Source organism: Palaemon carinicauda, chromosome 2 (genome assembly GCF_036898095.1).
Source record: "Palaemon carinicauda isolate YSFRI2023 chromosome 2, ASM3689809v2, whole genome shotgun sequence".
Taxonomy (NCBI): Eukaryota; Metazoa; Arthropoda; class Malacostraca; order Decapoda; family Palaemonidae; genus Palaemon; species Palaemon carinicauda.
Window position 1 is genome coordinate 169,226,001 of NC_090726.1, and position 22,500 is coordinate 169,248,500.

Sequence of the window (22,500 nt, forward strand, 5' to 3'; positions counted from 1 at the left end):
TACTTTTCATAACGTGAGATCTTTTAAATGCTGAGAACAATAAGTAATGCTAGTGTAAGAACGTTGTTTGGTAAAGACAAACCAGGAGCTTAGAGTAAATGAATTTGAAGAATCTTTGGGGAGAGTTGAATATCAGGCCCTGATATCCAAACTTTCCCTCAAATAGTTTTGTCAAAATGTTAGCTCTAAAAAAATATTTTGAAAACTAATTACTTTTTCTAATGTAGAAAACACCCAACCTCCCCTCTTTGCTTTTCACTCATTTAAGCAAAATCTCTTTGCTGGACATATATGCTAGTAAAAATTTTTGTTCACTCTTAAAATTGATCTTCGGAAATTATAATAAATCATTCCTTGCAAACTGAAAATCTCTATAAATGCGGCAATTTATTAAAAAATAGATTGTTTTTGAACCTTCAAGAAAATCTCTTCAGGAGCTGGACATCAATGGTTCTATATTTATGTGTAGAAAGTACTTATAATATACTTTTAATGATTACACGATTAGGATTACCTTTTTAATAATGAATGAATTTAATGTAAATCTAAAATGAATAATCATTATTACTATAACCATCATATTTATTACAGCTGATGATGCCCCTGGTAAGAGATGCGGAATTCTATAAAACCTTTAGACAAAGTAGTTAACGCTCTCCGGTACGAATAAAGTAGCAGTGATATGAAGAGTAATGTATGGAAAGAGAAATTATAAAATCATAATATATAATTGTTTATCGCAACATACAAAGCCATCAAACGGTAGTGATGGTTATAATAAATAAATTTTCTAGACTGAGAAATAGGCTCATATAAAGAAATATCACTGTCCTGCAATTGAAACTGTTAACATTAAAATTATGTATTACTGCAGTATGAGGTATATTACGTAGGTAGAATTGGTTATGATAAATATAGAATTGATAAATTCTATGAAATGTTATACAACTGAAAAAAAAAATGTATAGGCCTAAGCATACGGATGTGGTTAGATCCAAACTAAAGGATGTAGGATAAACTGGTTGGTGCAAAGATTGGCTATGCTATAGATAACCGAAAGTTGAAGGAAATGGAATATTGAGGAAATGGGAAACATAAGCTGGCTATATTAGTTAATACTACCTGGTAGATTGCCATTAAAAAATCAGAAGAGAATAAAATATTGCGAAAAAAAATACATGTAAAATCTACGGTATGATAGTATAGTATTTCATTTACTTATATGAAATATATGTAACCGCATTTGGTGGAAAAGAATATATATTCTACTTCAATTCTTAAACTTCGGTAAGAATTCCTTCGGCTTCATGATAAATAATAATCAATAATTCCGCAAACGGTAAAATAGAAATAAAATTCATGGCCTAGTTAATTTTACATTAGATTTCTATAAAAATAATATTCGATAATAAAGATAAATAAAATATCGGGAAAAAAAATATTTAAATAACATTTTTTTTTCATCAAAGTACTACATATATTTTTTTTTATAAAAAATATTCAAGTTGCACATCCACTGGAGGATAGTTATTTATATTTTTTTTTCACGAGTTTAGGACAAAAATAAATACCAGGTGCATGTTGCACAAAGGTGTTATGAACATTGGCATTTTGTGTATATTTGGGAAATTATTATCAAAATATCTGCCCTCCAGTGGTTAAGCAATGCTCTCTTTTTTCTGGAGGATTTGTTTTTTCTTAAAACTATGAAATCTGAATTCCCCTTTCTCACTCTTCTTTCTTAGTTATTATTTATTATTATTATTATTATTATTATTATTATTATTATTATTATTATTATTATTATTATTATTATTATTATTATTATTATTATTATTATTATTATTACTTGCGAAACTATACTCCTAGTTTGAAAAACAAAATATTATAGGACCTATGGCTCCAAAAGGGAAAACAGTCGAGTAAAGAAAGGAAATAAGGAAACTACAAGGAAAGTAACTGGCTATTGAAATAGAGTATCCCATGAAAAGTATTTTTATCTCTGAATATCTAGCCTAATGTAAGTGTTCAGAAAAGCGTAAGAAAATTTTTTCACAATGTCCGATGTTATTCACATTCAAAAAGAGGTGAAGACTAAATTATTAAACGAAATTTACAGGAAATTCAATGTTACTTTATTTTTTTTTTTTTTACCATTTTCAATAAAATAAAAAAATATATTTAAGGACATGGTCCGAATGAGTGGATATTGCAGGAGAGCAAAGGATGTACTGTGAAGGAAATGAATAATGGAATAGGACACTTGTATCAAACAGTTATTATTAAAGATCTCTGGCTTACGTTAGAAGTGATATAAATTTATAAAAGTTGAGAGATCAAACTAACAATATCTAATTATAATTACTTATGATAAAGGATCATTGATTCCTAGGGTAATATATTTTATAGCACAAGATATGGTGCGTTTGGAATATCTCCCGTTATGATATTATTTAAGTTGTATGTAGTTCCAAAATATTATGGTTTTCAGGTTAATACATGACTAAGTGTACTCATAATTCTACTCGTCAACGTAAGTGTAAAAGAATACTGTAGGCCTATGGAAATCTAGATTAATATCATACCTATTATGAAATATATACTATATCAAGTGGAAATGATATAACCCTAGGATTTCAATGGTATTCATTTACAGTTATCTGTGTACGTTAGTATGAATATGTAAATGATTGTTTGTTTGGATTCTGCCACATTTCCATTCGTCACATATGTCGTGAGGCAATTAAAATACGACATTCTAAGAACAACATTTTCAAATTTTATTGTTCTTAACATTATTATTTGTCCCATCAAATGAGAGACTAAAAATAATATTAACTCTACTCATCATTACACAAGATATGATATCAGTTTTTTCGATGTGAAAACGTTGTAGTTCGAGTGGTAATTTAATCTAGGGTATAGCTGGCCTCATATATTCAGATTCTACTCTGTGAGCTTTAATTATGAATAAGAAAATATTTCTTTATTAAGAGGATATGGCTGCAATTACATGAAAATTACTTTAATGAAGCCCTAACTGATAAAGGAGATAGTAAAGCAACATTTATTTTCATGAATGTTAATATATAAATTTTCTAACAGTAGGATGTAGAATGATAAAAAGAAGAAAACATTTTTCTCAACCACCTCCCATTAACATTTCCTGACCTAGAAATTTTGAAAGTCAAAGTTGTATACAGTATTTCCATGTTGACTTCATCATATAAAACGATGATAAAAAAAATATCAATTATATAAGGAGAATGTAGAATCTCTCTCTCTCTCTCTCTCTCTCTCTCTCTCTCTCTCTCTCTCTCTCTCTCTCTCTCTTTTAATAGAATCTGTTGTAGGAAAGAAATTATACCAAAGAATAGATTTCTTTGAAGGAGATAACATCAGTAAATTTACCCAAGGAAAGGAGTGCTAGAATTTTGTTGGAAGAAGATCGTTAGGCTTCTGTTTTATAGCAAGCATTACTTTATCTTTGGGGATTTAGTGGATTCTTTCCACGCGGAGATGGTGACAGGGTTTTACCTTCTGCTGCCACTATTGTGTATTTCATATATAAAGAATTTAATCTGTTTATTTGGGTATCAATTGCTGATCAGAAATGTTCTGTTACGGAACTAAATTGACAAATAATTCTTTAAATAAGGAGACAAATATTTTAAAGGATTCTTTTTCGTGATCACTGTTTTTTGTATTTTTGATTGATTGAAAGCATGAATTCACATTTGTATGTAGAAAAAAAAAGTATTAGATAAAATTATAGCCGATATACAAATGATGACCCAATTGTTTAGAAACCTAGAAGTTTTGAGAAGCTTTTCCGAAAAAAATAAAAAAAAATAAAAAAGATACCTCATATAATTCAGCAACGATTTACTTCACATATTTTGAAACTAAAATAACAAATAACTCTTGAAATAAAGAGAAAAATGTTTTATAAGTTTTTTTCTTTGTGATCACTGTTTTCATATTATTAATCTCTTGACAGATTTAATTCATATTTTATGTAGAAAAAAAAATTGGAATAAGATAATGGCTAATAAACAAATAATGACCCAGTTGTTTAGAAACCTAGGAACTTTGAGAACTTTCATATAAAATAAATAAGATTATCTCTGTTATAGCCTATACTGATATTTGCAAATCATGTTATAAAATGATATTGTGAATAACGATCTAGAGCGAAAAGACGAGCAGTCCTTAAAGGTTATTTGAATAAAATCTCTCTCTCTCTCTCTCTCTCTCTCTCTCTCTCTCTCTCTCTCTCTCTCTCTCAAAATATCCCCCTCCAAAAAAAGGAAAACATACATGAAGAACATAGCGTTTCTGTTTTATAACAAAAAAATATTTGGGACGTAAAGATTCTTATGAATCTTATCGCAAGTAATATACTTATTGTTTCTTGCCGTTTGCTTTAAATATCATGTGGTAAATTTCTTTTTAAATATCTTTTCTCATTTTTCTTATATAAGTTGAAATCTAGAGATATATGAAAATTTAAGACGTTTCTTATATATAAATAATTCCACACGGTAGATTATAATAAAATATAAAGTAAACTTGTCAGAAGGTTCCTGAAATTAATAATAATGCATTTATAAAAAGATAAAAAAGAATGTTAGGATAATATAAATTGATATATGAATAACAGGTCACATTACACGAATCTTCAGAAAGCAATCTACCAGCAAAAATTTATGACTCATCATCATATGTTCATTATCAATAATTACCATAGAATATTTCAGTCGTAAAGAAATGTTAAGTTGTATTACGTAATAAATAACGATATGAATATATTATGCTCTATTTATTTTCAATAAATAGCTTCAACCCTTTCATTTATTTTCTCATGTATATAACCAAAAAATATATCTATAAAATTAGTAAATTTTACAGTAACATCCACCATTCTCTCCCCAAGAGTAAAATCTAAATATATCATCAAATATGTTTTTTAGTCTATGAAAATGTTAGTGTTATTATAAATGAGATATTAATAAGTGATTCAAATATCTGGTTAGTTATCGTATGATATTCCATCTCTCTCTCTCTCTCTCTCTCTCTCTCTCTCTCTCTCTCTCTATATATATATATATATATATATATATATATATATATATATATATATATATATATACACGAATATATATATATATATATATATATATATATATATATATATATATATATATATAAATATATATATATATATATATATATATATATATAATGATATATATATGTATATATATATATATATATACATATATATATATATATATATATATATATATAATATATATATATATATATATATATATATGTAATAGTTAGAATAGTTAATATTACATGTTTAAAACACATGACGTAGTATGTCAGGTTAGGTGTAGGAGCTAGCCGTGGGACTTGCTGTAGTCATTCAAATCATAAACAGGATATACAATGCAAACCTCGGCAATGTGACATTCTTCTTAACGTCAACACATTGTCTCAAGCGTGTGAAAGTTTGTGACGTCACTGGATGCAGGTGTCTTCCTAGTTTGTGACGTGTCTAATAGAAACTAAGCATACGATATCTGTGATATCGATAAGTTAGTCAGTTCATATCTATACTTCACCAGAATTGGTCATCTGACCAACCCAGCTTCCTCCAGTGATGGAGATGTTTAACTCTGTTGTTTTTATAGAATAAATACTTTAAAGCTAATAAGATGTATTCTGTTATCCATTTACATACATCTGAAACAACACATACTCAATGTGTGCTTATAACAGTAGCACGCCAATAAATGGTGGCAGCGGTTTAAACTCTAAGAATTAGAGAAAGATCTTCATGACTTCAAAATAAAAGCTTTAAAACCAGAGAAAGATCTTCAAGACTTCAAAATAAAAGCTGTAAAACCAGAGAAAGATCTTCAAGAACTCAACATTATCTACATGAATCTACAATTTTGACTAAGTATTATAGTCCAACGAAACAGCTAACATCAACAAATGTTAGAATACAACCTGAATCTTCAATCAACATCCTAGGAAACCCAAGGACTGGCGTTCAATAATTGCAAAACATATCCAGGAAGAACTACATTCAACAAGAAACTCGAACGAGACATCGCTAACAAAACATCAAGAGAGAGAGAGAGAGAGAGAGAGGACGTGTCGACATCACGCAGATCCATATATAAGCTAGATACAGATTTTTTGAATTCATTCCAGTTTGGGCAGTGAAGTGTAGTTATCACGAGTCGTTAGTCGATTATTACTAGGGTGAGTGAATTGCTAATCTTTGTTAAAGGAAACTCCGAATTCTCATTTAGAATTTTTCTTTCTTTGTGCTAATTCCTTTTTCTTTCAGAAATTCTCGGGAAATGTTTTGGGATTAGTAACATTGTTTGGGGAATTTTATTATACATATGCGTTTACGCAGTGGGCGTCTGTACTCATATAGATATTTTGATAGAATTGCAAGGGGTCAAAAAGATAGGAAAAAAAAATACAGCAGTCAGGACTCCTCCTGTCAGCCCTTCCCCTGGACCTAGTGGTGTAGGCCAGACTAATCCTCCTCCAATTGTGACGCTTGTAAATGCCAGGTCAGCAATCCTTCCTTTTCAAAGTCGGGTCAACGGGTTCTTGCCACAAAATGTGGAGTCATGGATTTCATCCGTTGACGCCCATTTAAATGCCAAACAAATCGTAGACCCTTTTGTACAATTACAAGAAGCTAAAAGTTTTATAGATTTTTCTAAGGGGGATGCGAGTGCGTATTTAAGAGGTGTTTCATTTCAAGATGCAGTTACTTGGGATGATTTCAAAGTTAGGTTACGAGCGATCTATGGGGGTGAGGAAGCCTTGGATGTAGTATTAACGTTACGAAATACACTTAATCAAGCCACTATGAATCGGCTTAATGTTATTGAGAGAGCAGCTCTCATAGCTGATAGGCTTAACGAATATCAGGACATTTTAGGTCATTCCACTTGGGTTACTAACGATAACATCTCCGTGAAAGATTTTTTACGATTAATGTATTTAACTTGCATGACACTTATGTTGCCTGAAGCTTTAGTACGGTGTTTTGATAAGAAGTTAACGCCTGCAAGTATGGAATTGGATGTCTATAAACAGATAAAGAAACACATGTCCAAGTGTCCAGATCTCGATCCCGTGTTAACTCAAGTTTTTGCAAAGAATGAAACAAAACCACAAACAGTGAACGTAGTTAGCAGTCCAGTAGCGGGAATGACATGTTACAACTGCAAACGTCAAGGTCACATAAGCGCAGATGGCAGAACGAAATTTTGCTCAATTCACAACACTGCAACACATTCATATAGTCAATGTTTCTCGCGTAAGACACAACAATATCCTAGAAATACACAGTCAATTCCACAGTCAGTTCCATATGGAAATAAAAAGAAAAATCCTCATTTTAACAATAAGAAGAAACAACCAAATGTCAATGCAGTTCAGAGTCCAAAACAAACAAACACTTCTTCAAATATCGCTGAGCCTGGGCCGTCAAACCAGACCTCGCAAGGTCAGACTAATTTTCAGAATGTGCAGAGCAAAGCAAATACCACATAGTTAACTCTAGAGGGAAAGAGAGTGATGTTGGGTCAAGGTCATTCATGTCAACATCAATAGTATTGAATAATCAATTTAATGTTTTATCAGATAATTGTGAGACAATAGATTTTCCTATGAAACACACGGCCGAATTAAGTAAAACAGTGCATGCTCCCGTAGATTTGCAACGAATTCATACAATAATAAGCCAAAATGAGTTACGGCCAACCTTATATGCTGTAAATTTAGAACACAAATCCTTTACGTTATTTTTTGACTCTGGTAGTCCACGTAATATCATGGATTTGAAGACACATCATTTGTTGTTTTCGAACTTTCCGATTGAAAAATCAGGAATTAGACTTTCAGGTATAGGAAATAATGAATTAAACGTCATAGGCATAACTCATATTCAGTTCAGAGTCGGTAATCGCACGTTTGCCGATACATTTGTTGTTGTAAAAAACATTAATATGTATCCAGCTGTAATTATAGGATACCCATCTATGGGAAATCAAAACATTATCTTAGCTCCTGCCAAGCACGGCATGTATATCAAAGGGAAATTCTATAAGTCTTCTAATACCTTAAAATCAGTTTTGGATAAAAAGGAGACGACAAATGTAACCGTAAAGTACGTTGAAGAACCAATAACTTGTCTCACTAATAAAGAAATAATATACGCGACCCAGCAGAATTCTCGTTCACCCGTAATATCATCTTGCACGCAATCTATCGAACCAAACATACCTTCGAATTTAATAGTGCAAATAAAGAAAACACTACCGGGATCTGAAATATTAATCCTTTCCGATACTTTGAAAACTAACGGATTGTCTGTCACACAAGCTATTTATACAGTAGGCTCACATCAGCAATGTAATATCGAAGTCTGTAATCATTTAAATAACACTTTAGTAATTCACAAAAATCAACATATCTTGGATGTAGAAGTTTATAAACATCATATTCTTACCGTTGCTGAAATCAATCACTCTCAATCAGTTGCGGATGAATCCCTTTTGCGATCTATTAAAAATAAAATCATTAAGGACATTCAAGACGAAGAAATTCAGCAGAAAATTTTTGAACTTTTAACTAAATATACAGATGTCTTTTCCACTACGGATGGATCCTTAGGAAAAACAGATGTGATCGAGCATCAAATAAGGTTAAAGGACAAGCAGAAAATTATATATGTACCCTCGTACAGACTCCCTATGAAATTCCAGAATGAAATAAATGATGAAGTAGGTAAAATGTTAGAGGAAGGAGTCATTAGAAAATCAAACAGCCCTTATAATTTTCCTTTAATAGTTGTACCGAAAAAAGATCGAACATGGCGTATCTGCGTCGACTTTCGTCGTCTAAACGAGGAAACGATCCCTGATCGATTCCCAGTGCCATGTACTGACGATATTTTGTCTTTGTTAGGTCAGAATAAATATTTTACCAGTTTGGACTTACTTAAAGGCTTTCACCAGATATCATTAGAAGAAGATAGTATCCCATACACAGCCTTCAGCACAGCCAGGGGACATTATGAATTTTTACGGATGCCTTTTGGTTTACGTTGTGCTCCTATAACATTTACAAGAATGATTAACATAGTGTTTGGAGACTTGTTAGGGAATATATTGCATGCTTATATGGATGATCTTGTAATCTTTTCCAACACCTTAGAAGAACATCTACGTAAGTTAGAACTAGTACTACAGAGATTAAGACAACATAACTTAAGGGTAAAGATTAGTAGTGTGAATTTTTCAAAACAGAATTAATATATTTGGGTTTCATGCTGTCAAGCCAAGGTCTTAAAGTAGTCCATGATAAGGAGTCGGCTATACGTAATTTTCCCATACCTACTAATGTCAAGGGAATACAGCAATTTCTGGGTTGTAGTGGATATTACAGGCGTTTTATACGCAACTATTCAATAATAGCCGCTCCTTTTACTGATCTTACGAAGAAGGGCGTAGATTTCATATGGCCTGAGCAACATCAACAGGCGTTTAATACTTTGAAAGATGAACTGTGTAGTTCTCCTATCTTAAAATTTCCTGACTTCGGTAAGGAATTCTTCATTGCAACAGACGCCTCAGACTTAGGCGTAGGAGGGGTATTGCTTCAGCAATATGATAAACAATTTTTCCCGATAGCTTTCTATTCTCGAAAATTGAGAACTTCCGAAAGTAAGTATGCAGTAATAGACAAGGAAGGGCTAGCTATTGTTAATTCGCTAGTGCATTTTAAGTTCATAATTTACGGTTATCCCGTTAAGGTTCTTACTGACCATAAACCACTAACAGAGTTCTTTAAAGGCTTCAACTACAGCCCTAAACGAACTCGGTGGCATTTGATCATTCAAGATTTTGGCGCAAGAATCGGGTATTTACCTGGGAAAGCAAATATCATTGCGGATGCATTATCACGCAACCCCGTGTCATCTTGTACGGAGCCTTTAGCTGAATTAATAGATATATCAACATCCATGCCTATTGTAAAAACAATATCTGAACAAGAAGATTTAGGCTGGAGTGCTGAATTGTTACAGACTGACCAAAGAAAAGATCAGAAAATAGAAACAATTATAAATGCTTTGAAAGGCAATCATAAAGAAAAGGAATATATAAAGTATAAGCAGCAGAATTATATAATCAAAAATAATAATCTGTGTAGGACTGTGACAAGGAAAACCCGCAATACACCACATGTAACTAACGACCAGGTAGTAGTACCAATCTCACTTATTTCCACTGTCCTGAATTGGTTGCATTCAAATCCATTACATGGACACCCTGGGTTCTCATTAATGTCACAGAAAGCCAAATCATTGTTTTATTGGCATACAATGCTTACAGATATAAAAAGACACATAGCTAATTGTCGCACATGTCAGGAAAACAAAGGGCATACGAAAACACCTGTCAGCCTAGGAGCTTATCCTGTGCCCAATCAACCCTTTGAAAGAATACATTTAGATTTTTTAACAGGATTTTACGAGTCAGGCAGAGATAATAAGCACCTCTTAGTAATTATAGATGCTTTAACTCGATATACAGAACTAATAGCGCTTAAAACTAAAACTGCGATTGAATGCGCTAGGAAGTTTTACGAGTGTTACATTTGTAAACATGGAATTCCACATATGATATTCTCAGACTCGGGTGGTGAATTTAATAATCACTTTCTTACCTCATTGTGTGAATTCCTCAACATAAAGAAAATAAATACCATGATATATCACCCAGAGTCGAATGGGCTAGTGGAAAGAGCAAATAGGAAGGTATTGAATATATTGAGGGTAACACTAGGGGGATCAGACCCCAACTGGGATATTGCAATACCGGCGGCACTGAGTACTCTGAATCATTCATATCATATATCAATTAAAATGTCACCGCATGAAGCATTGTATGGTACCCCAGTTAGAACACCTTTCCATGTATTAACGCCTACAACTAATCTATCAAATCCTTTAAAAGAATGTATAAATGCAAGTATAAGTCGATATGATATCCTTCGAAAGAATTTAGAAGAATCACAAATCATAATGAAAAGGAATCATGATAAATTAGCGAAACCAACTAAAACATATACCGTGGGTGATAACATATATATTCAAATCAATGTACGAAAAGGGCTCAATTATAAACTAACACCTAAGTTTGAAGGCCCATTTAACATTTTGGAAACATTAACGGCCAATAGGTTTAGAGTTCAAAACGTATCCCAACCCACGGATGAGAGAATAGTACCATTTGCTCACATAAGAAATTAAAAAGAAAAGAGAGGAAAAGAAGTGAGGGAAATTTTTTTTTTATTTTTATGTGATTAAAAGTTTCTTTTTAATACAGGAGTAATTACATATATTTTTTCTCGTTACAGGTTTCCAAGATGAATTTTTTGTTGTTGGGAGTGATATTGTTCGCTCAGACATTTTTCTCGTGTGGGATGAGCTCTAAGACTAAAAATATATATTTTAAATATGGCAATATAATTGAAAGACAAGAAGACATTTTTATTACATCAACCAACGTAATTGTCGAAGTGCATATGCAAGCAATTTTTCTTCAAGAGAATGATGTCACTAGCCTAAGAACCGCCATTTCAAGGTTTTCTGCATCATTGGATGAGTTGCATAGAAGACATTTTCATTTGACTACAGAGAGTTTGCTTGGATCAACATTAAAAGTTGCAGAGATGCTATCTGATGACTTGAAAAATAAGACTGACGAGACAGGATCTTTGGCTTATGACCTTTTGATGTGGACTGTAGGACACGAACATAAAGAAAGACGGAATTCGTTTATTTATGCTGCATTAAGCATCTTTGGGTCTGTTGCAAGTTTAGGTTTAGGAATCTCCAATCATCTTAAAATTAGTAATCAAAATAAGAAAATTGAGTTCTTGACTCATAAAGATGAATTGATTATGTCAGAACTAAGGAATCAGTTAGCTTCAATCAATAAAATTATGGATTTGTTAAATGAACATTCAAATAATATCGTTCAAATTATGAAAGTACAGGATTTGTTGGCAACATTAACGTATTATGATTCAAAGATAGATCACATACATAACAGAATTACACATTTCATTGAGAAATCCAAGGATTATGTAGAAGCTATCACGTTAGCAACTAAAGGTGTATTGTCGCCCCATTTGTTGCCTATAAGTTACTTAAAGTTAATTCTGGAGAACGGAAGGGATAAACTAGGCTATGTTCCTTTGTTAGACGAACATAGGTTAGAATTTTATTATAGCCTAATTACAGTAAACGTAGATAATAACAAGATTATGATTACAATTCCCTTTGATTCTTCTGATGCCTGGCTATCTTACAGGATATCACCATTTCCGACTTTCATGACGAATCACTCAAATCCAGTAATATCCAGTTTGACAGGACACGTATTGATTTCCCCAGACGAGGAAACATATACGGTCATTAAAGACTTAAATCAATTAACTCACTGTTCAGACGCAATGGATAGAAAAATATGCACAGCTGACTCATTTGAATTCCATAAAAACTTAATGGATTCATGCGAGTTAGGTATAGTGCTAGACGGTGCTCTCTCCCATACAAGTGAAAATTGTCTGGATAAGCTTTATCCCTTTGACAATAATGAGTTCAATTGCAGACTGAACAATGGCTCGTGGATACGATACAACAAGGACGGCTTCAATGTATCATGCCCTGACGGATCCACGTCCTTCACCCATATCTTCGTCGCAGCAGATGGTTGTGTCGGGACTTCCCCGAATTCCATGGTGACTGGTCTACGGACAATCATCAGAGAACGAGCCTACTTCGCGAACTTCACGTGGACCTCTACAATGACAGCACTTCCTCTCCCGTACAACAGACAAGTTGCCAAGCGGTTGATGAAACTAACCGAAATGGACCACCTGTCACCGACTTATAAGGAAATTCATCACCCCATACTACTAGCAGGATTGGGTATCACGGTGGTGATATTTATCGCCGTGGACATCCTTGTTTGGCGTAGGTTACGGCACAGCAAGCAGCTACAAAGGAACGATTCGCCTAGTCCCGACAATACTCCCTACTTGATTCAATTCAAAGCCGTTTGAGTGGCCACCTCATTTGCTAAAGGAGTAATTTGTCGGGAAGAGTTTTGTATGAAAAGCTGTTAGTACGCTAGTAATATGTAATTAAAGAAATTTCTACATTTGCATTGTTAAAAATACATTTAAAACAACATTTAAAAAAAAAGAAAAAGATTTTGTGGAGGATTAATCTTATTTTAATTTATTTTTTTTGTTTTGCCAAATCGAGAGAGAGAGAGACAGAGAGAGAGAGAGAGAGAGAGAGAGAGAGAGAGAGAGAGAGAGAGAGAGTTGTTTTAGTATTGTTAAATCGAGACATTTTATTTGCTTTAGTTTTGTTATTAGAGAGAGAGAGAGAGAGAGAGAGAGAGAGAGAGAGAGAGAGAGAGAGAGAGAGAGAGTGTTTATTTACTTTAGTTTTGTCTAACCGCGAGAGAGAGAAAGTGTGTTTATTTGCCTTAGTTTGTCAGAGAGAGAGAGAGAGAGAGAGAGAGAGAGAGAGAGAGAGAGAGAGAGAGAGAGAGAGAGAAAGTGTTTATTTGTTTTAGTTTTGTCAAATAGAGAGAGAGAGAGAGAGAGAGTTATTTGCTTTAGTTTTGTCAGAGAGAGAGAGAACTTCATTTGCTTCAGTTTTGTTAGATCGTGCGTGCGCGATAGAGTATGTGTGTGTGTATGTGCGTTTGTGTGTGCGTGTTTTGTGTGTCCGCAGTGCGCGCCGAAGAACAAGGGTAGTTTGCGAATGATTGGTTGTTGGAAAGATTGTTGGTATATTTGAGGTTGTTGTTTACATTTTTTAGCTAGGATAGGCGGTGATGAATGTCTTGGGCGAAAGCATTGGATCTCGGACTGTGGAAGGAGTCGGTTGTTATTTTTTTTGTTCTTCGAAAGCCGGCTGTTTAGTGTTTTTTTATATTCGGAGTAAGTACTGTTTTTATTCATTTTTGTTAGGCGCGTTCGTGAATGATAGAAAGTATATTGTTTATCTTTGATTATAGTGCGATAGTTAAGTTAGTTAGGAGTGTTCATAAGTGTTTTTCTTTTTTATTATGGCAGGCCGTGATTCCTCCTTTGGGGAGAAGATTTATTTGAATTTGACTATTGATGACCTGGCTTACTTAAGGAACTTGTGTTTATAATGCTCTAGTGGATTGATCAACTGTTGACGACCTGGCCTGTTATTTACAATTACGATTTCGATTGCTGTTATTGATGAGGATGATGATGATGATGATGATGATGATGACGATATAGACTGCCAAATTAAGTGAGGCCGTTATAGCAGGTTGTGCCAGTGTTGCGTCTGCCAGGGAGTTGTGGCTTTGGCCGAAAAGGATTGTTGGCCCTAGTGTGGCTAAAGAGTTCCACACATAAACAAATATTGGTTTTGGGTGTGGTAATTTTAAGTTGTTAGGGTTTTTTTTATTTTTTTTTGAATGGTGTTACGGTTTTAAATTTAATATTGTTTATGATTCGTGATAAGTGTTTTTTTGGTTTATGATTGCGTTTACTTTTAAGAATATAGTGTTAAGGTTATGTTTTGTTTGATTTTTGTCCTTTTGTCGAAGAGTCCCGCTGCTGATAACGCAAGGGGAAAGTTTGTTTGTAGAGACCATTGTAAGTAAGTAAGATTCAAGGGTGTGGGGTTTGTGGTTTGTTTACATTCCGCCACATAAATTTGGCGCCCGAACAGGGACTGAAAGTAAAGGGACAATAGAGGTGGGATTGAAGCTGGACTCTTTGACGAAGGACGGAATTAGGATTAAGGTTGAAGAAAAATGGAAGGTAAATACTAGGCTTTGGAGGAGGAATTGCGGCATTATAAAGAACAGGAGCAGATGTGGATAGTTGAGAAAGAGAGGTTGCTAGTAGAGAATGAGAGGTTGAACTGGGAGAATGCGGCGATGCAGAAGGAGCTTAGTGAGTTAAAGGGAACTGTAGAGAGAGTGGAAGAGGGTGTTGAGATGAGGGTGCGAGAAAATGAGAAACGAATGGAAACTATGATGGGGCAAGTCATGGGGATGATGAAAACTGTCATAGGTGAAGGTGCAGTCGGAGGAGTAGCTTCTGCTTCTGGTAACGGGTTGATGGTGGAAGAGGATAGGGTAAGTGATAATGGGGAAGGTAGTGATAGTGATATTGAAGGTAAAGGGCCTAGACATAGTAAGATTGGAACGAAGGGTGATAGGAAGACTGAGAAGAAAGGTAAAGATAATGTGAAGAAAGAAAAGAAGAAAGGTCAGGGTGTGAGTGAGGAGGATCATGAATGGGTGAAGGTGGTAAGTAAGAAAAAGGGTAAGAAGGGAATAGTTAAAGATAGGACTTTGAGTGTAGAACTAGATTCATTGTATTCAAATGAAGGAGAAGGCAACAAGAAGGGAGTAGACAGTGAAGATAGTAGTGAGAATGAAGTAGAGGAAGTTTGTAAGACAGTGTTTATGAGAGAGGTACCTAGGTGTGAAAGGTTTAATGAACATAGCAGTAGGGATGTATATGACTTCTTTAGGGAATATGAAAAGTTTTGTCAGGCTAAGTATGGGGATAGTAAGAGAGTTTGGGCTAGGGAGTTGGGAGAATTTTTGTCAGGATATTTGTTGACGATGTATGGGGTGATAATGAGTGTAGGAGAGGTTGAGTATGAAAGTGTAAAGAAGAGGATAATTGAACAGGTAAAACGAATGAAAGGTAGTGTTAGGTATAAGCGAAAAAATGATTTTGATGAAGCACGAATGAAGGTGGGTGAAGCAATCTCGATGTATGTATGTCGGTTAGAAACATTGGCTAGAAAGAAGTATGGGGACGAAGGAATAAATGAAAATAAGGAACTAATGAAGAAGTTTTTGGGTACAGTACCAGAGAGTGTGTGTGAGGTTATTAATTTGAAACGGAAGGAGAAAATGAGGTGGACTAGAGAGAGATTGACTTGGGATGATATTTTAGAGATAGTTGAGGATTACGAGTTGGATAGGTGTATGAAAGAAAGTAAATCTGTGAGTGTAAGAACTGGAATGGAGGAATGTGTGCCAGAATTTGGTAGTTTTAGAGATGCTGTTATGAGAGGGCCAATGAGGGCAGCTGATAGTGTAGTAGATAGAAGTGTTAGGGTGAGTAATGTAGGAATACACATGCCGAGAAATGACGGGTTTAGACAGGGAAATCAAGTTTGGAGAGATAGAAGTGCTAGTACGCAGCAAGTTAGGTTAGGTAGTAGTATCCGTGAAGAGAGGTGTTTTAGGTGTGGGAAGGTAGGACATAAAAAGAACGAGTGTAGATGGGCATTAGGAGCATGTTTCGGGTGTGGAGAGACAGGGTATCGTATTAGCGACTGTAAGAAAGAGAAAGTGGTTAAGTGTTATCGGTGTGGTATGACTGGGCACATAGCGAGCGGATGCCGTAGTAATCGTATGAATGTAATTTGTGGTAATTGTGGTAAGGATGGTCATTATGCTAGAATGTGCAAGGAGCCGTGGGGTAAGTGTACTGAATGTGGTGCAGATGGGCATGTAGCTAGGGTTTGTAGAAAGAAGGGATCAAGTCAGCCAGGATGTTCGGGAAACTAATTAATCAGAGGGTTCAGCTGGGTGAGTCCTCGTGTGTGTGGGGAGTGAATGTGATGCATGTTCGTGAGGGTTTATTGCATGAAGATTTGATGGGAGAAAGAGCACATGATTGCATGAGTGTGAAAATGATTTTTAATGGCGTAGAGTTGGTTGGTTTGATTGATACTGGTTGTGGTGTCAATTTAATGTTTAGGAATGCATATGATAAGGTAAAAGAGGTTTGTGAATTTAAGGGATGTAAGGGTGAAGTAAAGGTATTGGTAATTTGCGTATGCCTGTGCAAGGAAAGTTGCGGGAAAATGTTATGATTGGGGGGCTGATGATGGAGGATAATGATTTTTACGTGGTTGAGGGAGCGAATGAGAAATATGACGTACTGCTTGGGTATAAATTTCTGAAAAAATGTGGTATGATTGTACATCCAAGTGTGAATATGATTGAAATAAAGGTTAAAGGTAATATTTGTGGGGAATTTTATTTAAAGGAAGACGGCAGAGTGAGTACGAAGGTGTGGAAGGGAGTGCCGTTGGTAGCAAAGGAAAGTGAAAAGTTATCGGGTAAGAAAGGTGAGGTTATTAGTGTAAAAGTTGCATGGCCGAGCAGTCTGGGGATTTCAAATAGTGACAAGGATGAATATGTAGTGGAAGGTATGGAAGCAGGTAATTTAGTGAAAACGAGTGCGTATATATATGATGGTGTTATGAATATGCAGGAACCCAAGGTGTATGTAAGGTTGTTGCCGAGTGTTAGGAGGAAGAGAGTACGTGGTATACGTGAGAGCGATTGCATGGGATGTATGTATACACTGATCAATATAGAGGATGGAAGATATGTTAAGGCGAGACAGGTAATGTCTGGTAAGGTAAAGAACGATAACGATTGGGATTACGATACGTTGAAAGGAAGAATTAAGTTAGATGAGAGTATAAGTGAGGTCGAAAGGGAACGATTGCTTAAGATGTTATGGGATAAGCGGAGAGTTATGTGTCTCGGTGACGATGATTGTGGGGGGTCAGACCTGCCAGAATTTAAAATAGTTCTCAGTGATGATACCCCCATATATCAGCGTCCCAGGCATTTTTCTCCGCCTATTGCCAAGGAGATAGAGGAGCAGTGTCAGGAATTAGAGCGTATGGGTGTAATAGAAAGGAGTGAGAGTGCCTGGAATAGCCCTATTGTCCCTGTACGAAAGCCTGATGGAAGTTTACGTATGTGTATTGATTATAGGAAGGTGAATGAGGTGACTGTTAAAGAACGTTTTCCGATGAATGTGGTGTCTGATTGTGTTTATAAGATGCATGGAATGAAAGTTTTTACTAAATTAGATTTGGTGCGGGGCTATTATCAGATGCCTCTGGCAGAGGGGAGCAGGCCCATTACCGCATTTTCAAGTACAAATTGTCACTTTCAATTTAAAAGGTTGAGTTTTGGTCTTGCTAATGCGCCTGCTGCCTTCCAAAGAGCGATGAATGTTGTATTGGCTGGTTTCGATCGACAGAAGGTGACTGTTTTTATAGATGATATTCTGATTGCAAGCGAGACTGTTGAGGAACATATGCGGTTGCTTGAGGCAGTGTTGAGGCGGTTAATTGAAGTTGGTGTGAAAATTAAGCTTGAGAAGTGTACATGGTTGTCCAGGGAGGTGGAATTTCTCGGGCATGTAGTGGGTGAATCTGGTATAAGGAAGAGTGACAAGTTTGTGAATAAGGTGCGAGAATTTCCACGTCCCCGGACTGTGCGTGAGTTGCGAGGTTTTCTTGGTTTGGTTGAGTTTGGGCGCAAGTTTGTTAGAGATTGTTCAGGTATAGGGAAGCCTTTGAATGAATGGACGGGTAAAAGGAATAGTACAAAATTAAAATGGGATGATCGGATGATAGAAGCGTTTGAAAGGTTGAAGGAAGAGGCCGCGAAAGACGTCACGTTGGCATTTCCAGACTACAGTGAAAATGCGAATATGCTAGAGTTGTATACGGATGCGAGTGGGGTTAGTATGGGTGGTTGTTTGGTTCAAATGCAGAGAGTAAATGGAGAAGAGCAATTGAGAGTAATAGCGTATGTTAGTAAAGCATTTAATAAAGCTGAGCGGAAGTATTCGACGATTGACAGGGAATTGGCTGCAATACGATTTTGTGTGAAAGCATTGAAAGTATTTTTGTATGGTGTAAAATTCATTGTGCGTACTGACCATCAGCCCCTAGTGTATATGATAAGGAAAGAGTGTGTGAATGCAAGGGTTGCTAGGACCATAGAGGATCTGAATGAATTTGATTTTAGGTTAGAATATGTACCGGGGAATAAGAATGTGATAGCAGATGCGATGTCGAGGATGCATGGGAGGATGGAAGATAAAGAGAGTAATCAGAATTCTGAAAGGTTGCCTGAAGGTTTAGTTGTGGAGCAGAATTGTGAAGGGGAAGATATGGTATATAAGTGTATCCTAATGGGTTTAAGTAAGTTAATACAAGATTGGTTAAATACGGAAATACCGGGTAGCGTAAGCGAGCTTAAAAGAAGGGTGATGAATGAAGTGTCAAAAGAAATGGTATATGAGGAGGAGAGTAGTGTACTAGAAGGGGAAGTATTATCTAAGATATTAATGGTGGTAAGTATGTTGTATGGTGTAACTGTGTATTTGTATTTTGGATGGAATCGACCGATGGAATATAGGGCATGTAAGGAGAATGATAGGGAATATATATTGAGGATGCAATGTAATGAGGAATGTTGCAAATTGTTGAGTGAGAAGGATAATGGTGCAAGTGACCTTAATCTAAGATATGATGGTATAGAGGACAGTGAATATGATGATGAACATATTGGTGAAGTGAGCGACAGAATTGAAAGGAGAGTAAATGTATGCATGCATGGTGTAAAAGGAAGGATGATGACATATGTGAATATAAATGAGAATGAATATTGTAGTTTAATTGATACGGGTGCTCAAGTGTCATTAGTAAATGAGTCGGTTATCAGGGAAATTGAGAGGTACAATTGGGAAGTGAAAAGACAGTGTACGAGTGTGAGAATTCATGGAATAGGTCAGGGAAGTTTACTTGTTTGGGAAGAAGTGAGGTTGAAGGTGAAACTAGGGAGTATGGAAGTTGAACACAATTTTATTGTAATGGGAGAGAATGAAATGCCTAGTTGTTTTTTGATGGGAATAGATTTTTTGAGGTTGCACCATGTGTCAGTTGATGTTGGTAAGGGTTTGCTTTCAAAGAATGGCTGTAAGGTAATAGTAATTGAGGATAATAGTGTATTCATGGCGAATTTTGTTGGCATGATTGATATTGCAAAGAGTGAAGAAGATTTGTTGAGCAAAGAAGAGGTGGAAGAAATGCAAGGTGAATGTTTCGAAATAAGTAGGTTACGTGAATGCATTTTAAATGGTATTAGGGTGGAAGAATGGCCGTGTGATTTGGAAGCGTATAAGAAAGTTGTTAAAAAATTTATTGTTTGTAAGAATATTGTGTATTTTTTGCATAGGGGAATGGATGAAGATATATATGTTCCTGTATTTCCAATGCATGCAGCTGTAAGTATGTGTATGGTAGTGCATGACAGGTATGGGCATATGGGGAAGAATAAATTGTGGGAATGCATGCGAGAGAGGTTGTTTACACCTGGGTTGAGTCAAATTTGTAGGGATGTAGCGACTACTTGTGAGGATTGTCAGAAGGGAAAGTATCAGAGCATGCATGCAAGTCCGCCTGTTCTGAGATTACGTATGAAAGAGCCATTTGAGATGTTTGTGATTGATTGTGTTTCGTTGCCTGTGACTGCGAGGAGACATGTGGGAATGATTGTCATGGTCGATCATATGAGCAAGTTTGCGTATGCAGTACCCATCAAGAATAAAAGAAGTGAGACTGTAGCGAGAATGGTAAGTCAAGTGATGTTGCCGATGAGTGTGTGTAAGCCTGCAAAAATGTTAAGTGACAATGGTCCGGAGTTTGTTGGATGGGAGTTTGAGCAGATGTTGAGAGAATGGGGCATTGAACATGTGTATTCGACTCCGTATATGCCAAGTGCGAATGGTTTGGCTGAAAGGACTGTAAGAACCTTGACAGAAATTTTGCGGATGATGAGAACATGTGATAATGATTGGGATTTATATGTTGTGCGTGCGTTGTGGGCGTATAATGCGACTGTGCACAAGAGTACTGGGATGTCTCCGTGTAAGTTTGTGTTGAATTTTGAAAAGATAGTAAGACCGAGATTGAGTGTGTCCGAGAATGATAGAGATGTTTGGAAGAAAGCAAATGAGAGGTTTGAAAGCTACAAAGTGGGAGAGAAAGTGTTGAAAGAAGTAATTGAAAAAGGAAGAATGAATGTCAATAAGGTACGTGATAAGTTTGAAGGTCCATATGAGGTGTTAGATGTTGGTTCTAGTGGGTTGAGTTATGTTTTAGGTAAAGTAAGTGTGGATGGTAGTGTGGAAAAGGTTAGGGCCCACCACAATCAGTTGCGAAAATGGAAGGAGGTACCAAGATATATTCAGGAGAATGGTATGAATAAATGGCTGAAAACGAACAGGTATGAACCGAGTATGTGTGAGGCATTAGGTTTAGAAGATAAGCAATTGGTGTTAGTAGAGTATGGAAGGAAAAAGAAGTCTGAGAATTTTACTGGGGATAAAAGGCGGGAAAATTTTGTAGTTGTTGGCGGGAATCAGAATAAGCAGGACAAGGGTGTAAATGTACAGGTGAGTATGGAAGATAAATGTATTAATACAGATGAAACTTGGATGAGTATGAATGATACTTATAGTGTGTGTGGTTTTTCGTTAGATGAGGCAAGAGAACGTATGACGGACACGAGAATGAAAGATAGGAGAATGATAAGCAGTATGAATGATTCTTTTGTTAAAGTAGAAAATGGTTTAGATGTAATGGATGAATTGTTGACAGAAATTAGTGGGATTTTCGGGCCAGATGAAACTGAGGTAGATGGAATAGTGAATGATATCTTAGACGAGCAGAACATAGACGGAAGTAGTAATAGTACGTTGAATGAAAACGACATGGAAGAAGTGAATGAGAGAGTGCAGGTATATGAAGGCCCAGTTACTCGAAGCCGAGGCCCTGTTCCTGATTGCGACTGGGTAATGAGAAAATAGGTAAGTGTTGTGTGAGGATTTGGCAAAGTAAGGGGGGAATAATGTGGAGGATTAATCTTATTTTAATTTATTTTTTTTGTTTCGCCAAATCGAGAGAGAGAGAGAGAGAGAGAGAGAGAGAGAGAGAGAGAGAGAGAGAGAGAGAGTTATTTTAGTATTGTTAAATCGAGACATTTTATTTGCATTAGCTTTGTCATTAGAGAGAGAGAGAGAGAGAGAGAGAGAGAGAGAGAGAGAGAGAGAGAGAGAGAGAGAGAGAGAGAGAGAGTGTTTATTTACTTTAGTTTTGTCTAACCGCGAGAGAGAGAAAGTGTGTTTATTTGCCTTAGTTTGTCAGAGAGAGAGAGAGAGAGAGAGAGAGAGAGAGAGAGAGAGAGAGAGAGAGAGAGAGAGAGAAAGTGTTTATTTGTTTTAGTTTTGTCAAATAGAGAGAGAGAGAGAGTTATTTGCTTTAGTTTTGTCAGAGAGAGAGAGAACTTCATTTGCTTTAGTTTTGTTAGATCGCGGGTGCGCGATAGAGTATGTGTGTGTGTATGTGCGTTTGTGTGTGCGTGTTTTGTGTGTCCGCAGTGCGCGCCGAAGAACAATGGTAGTTTGCGAATGATTGGTTGTTGGAAAGATTGTTGGTATATTTGAGGTTGTTGTTTACATTTTTTAGCTAGGATA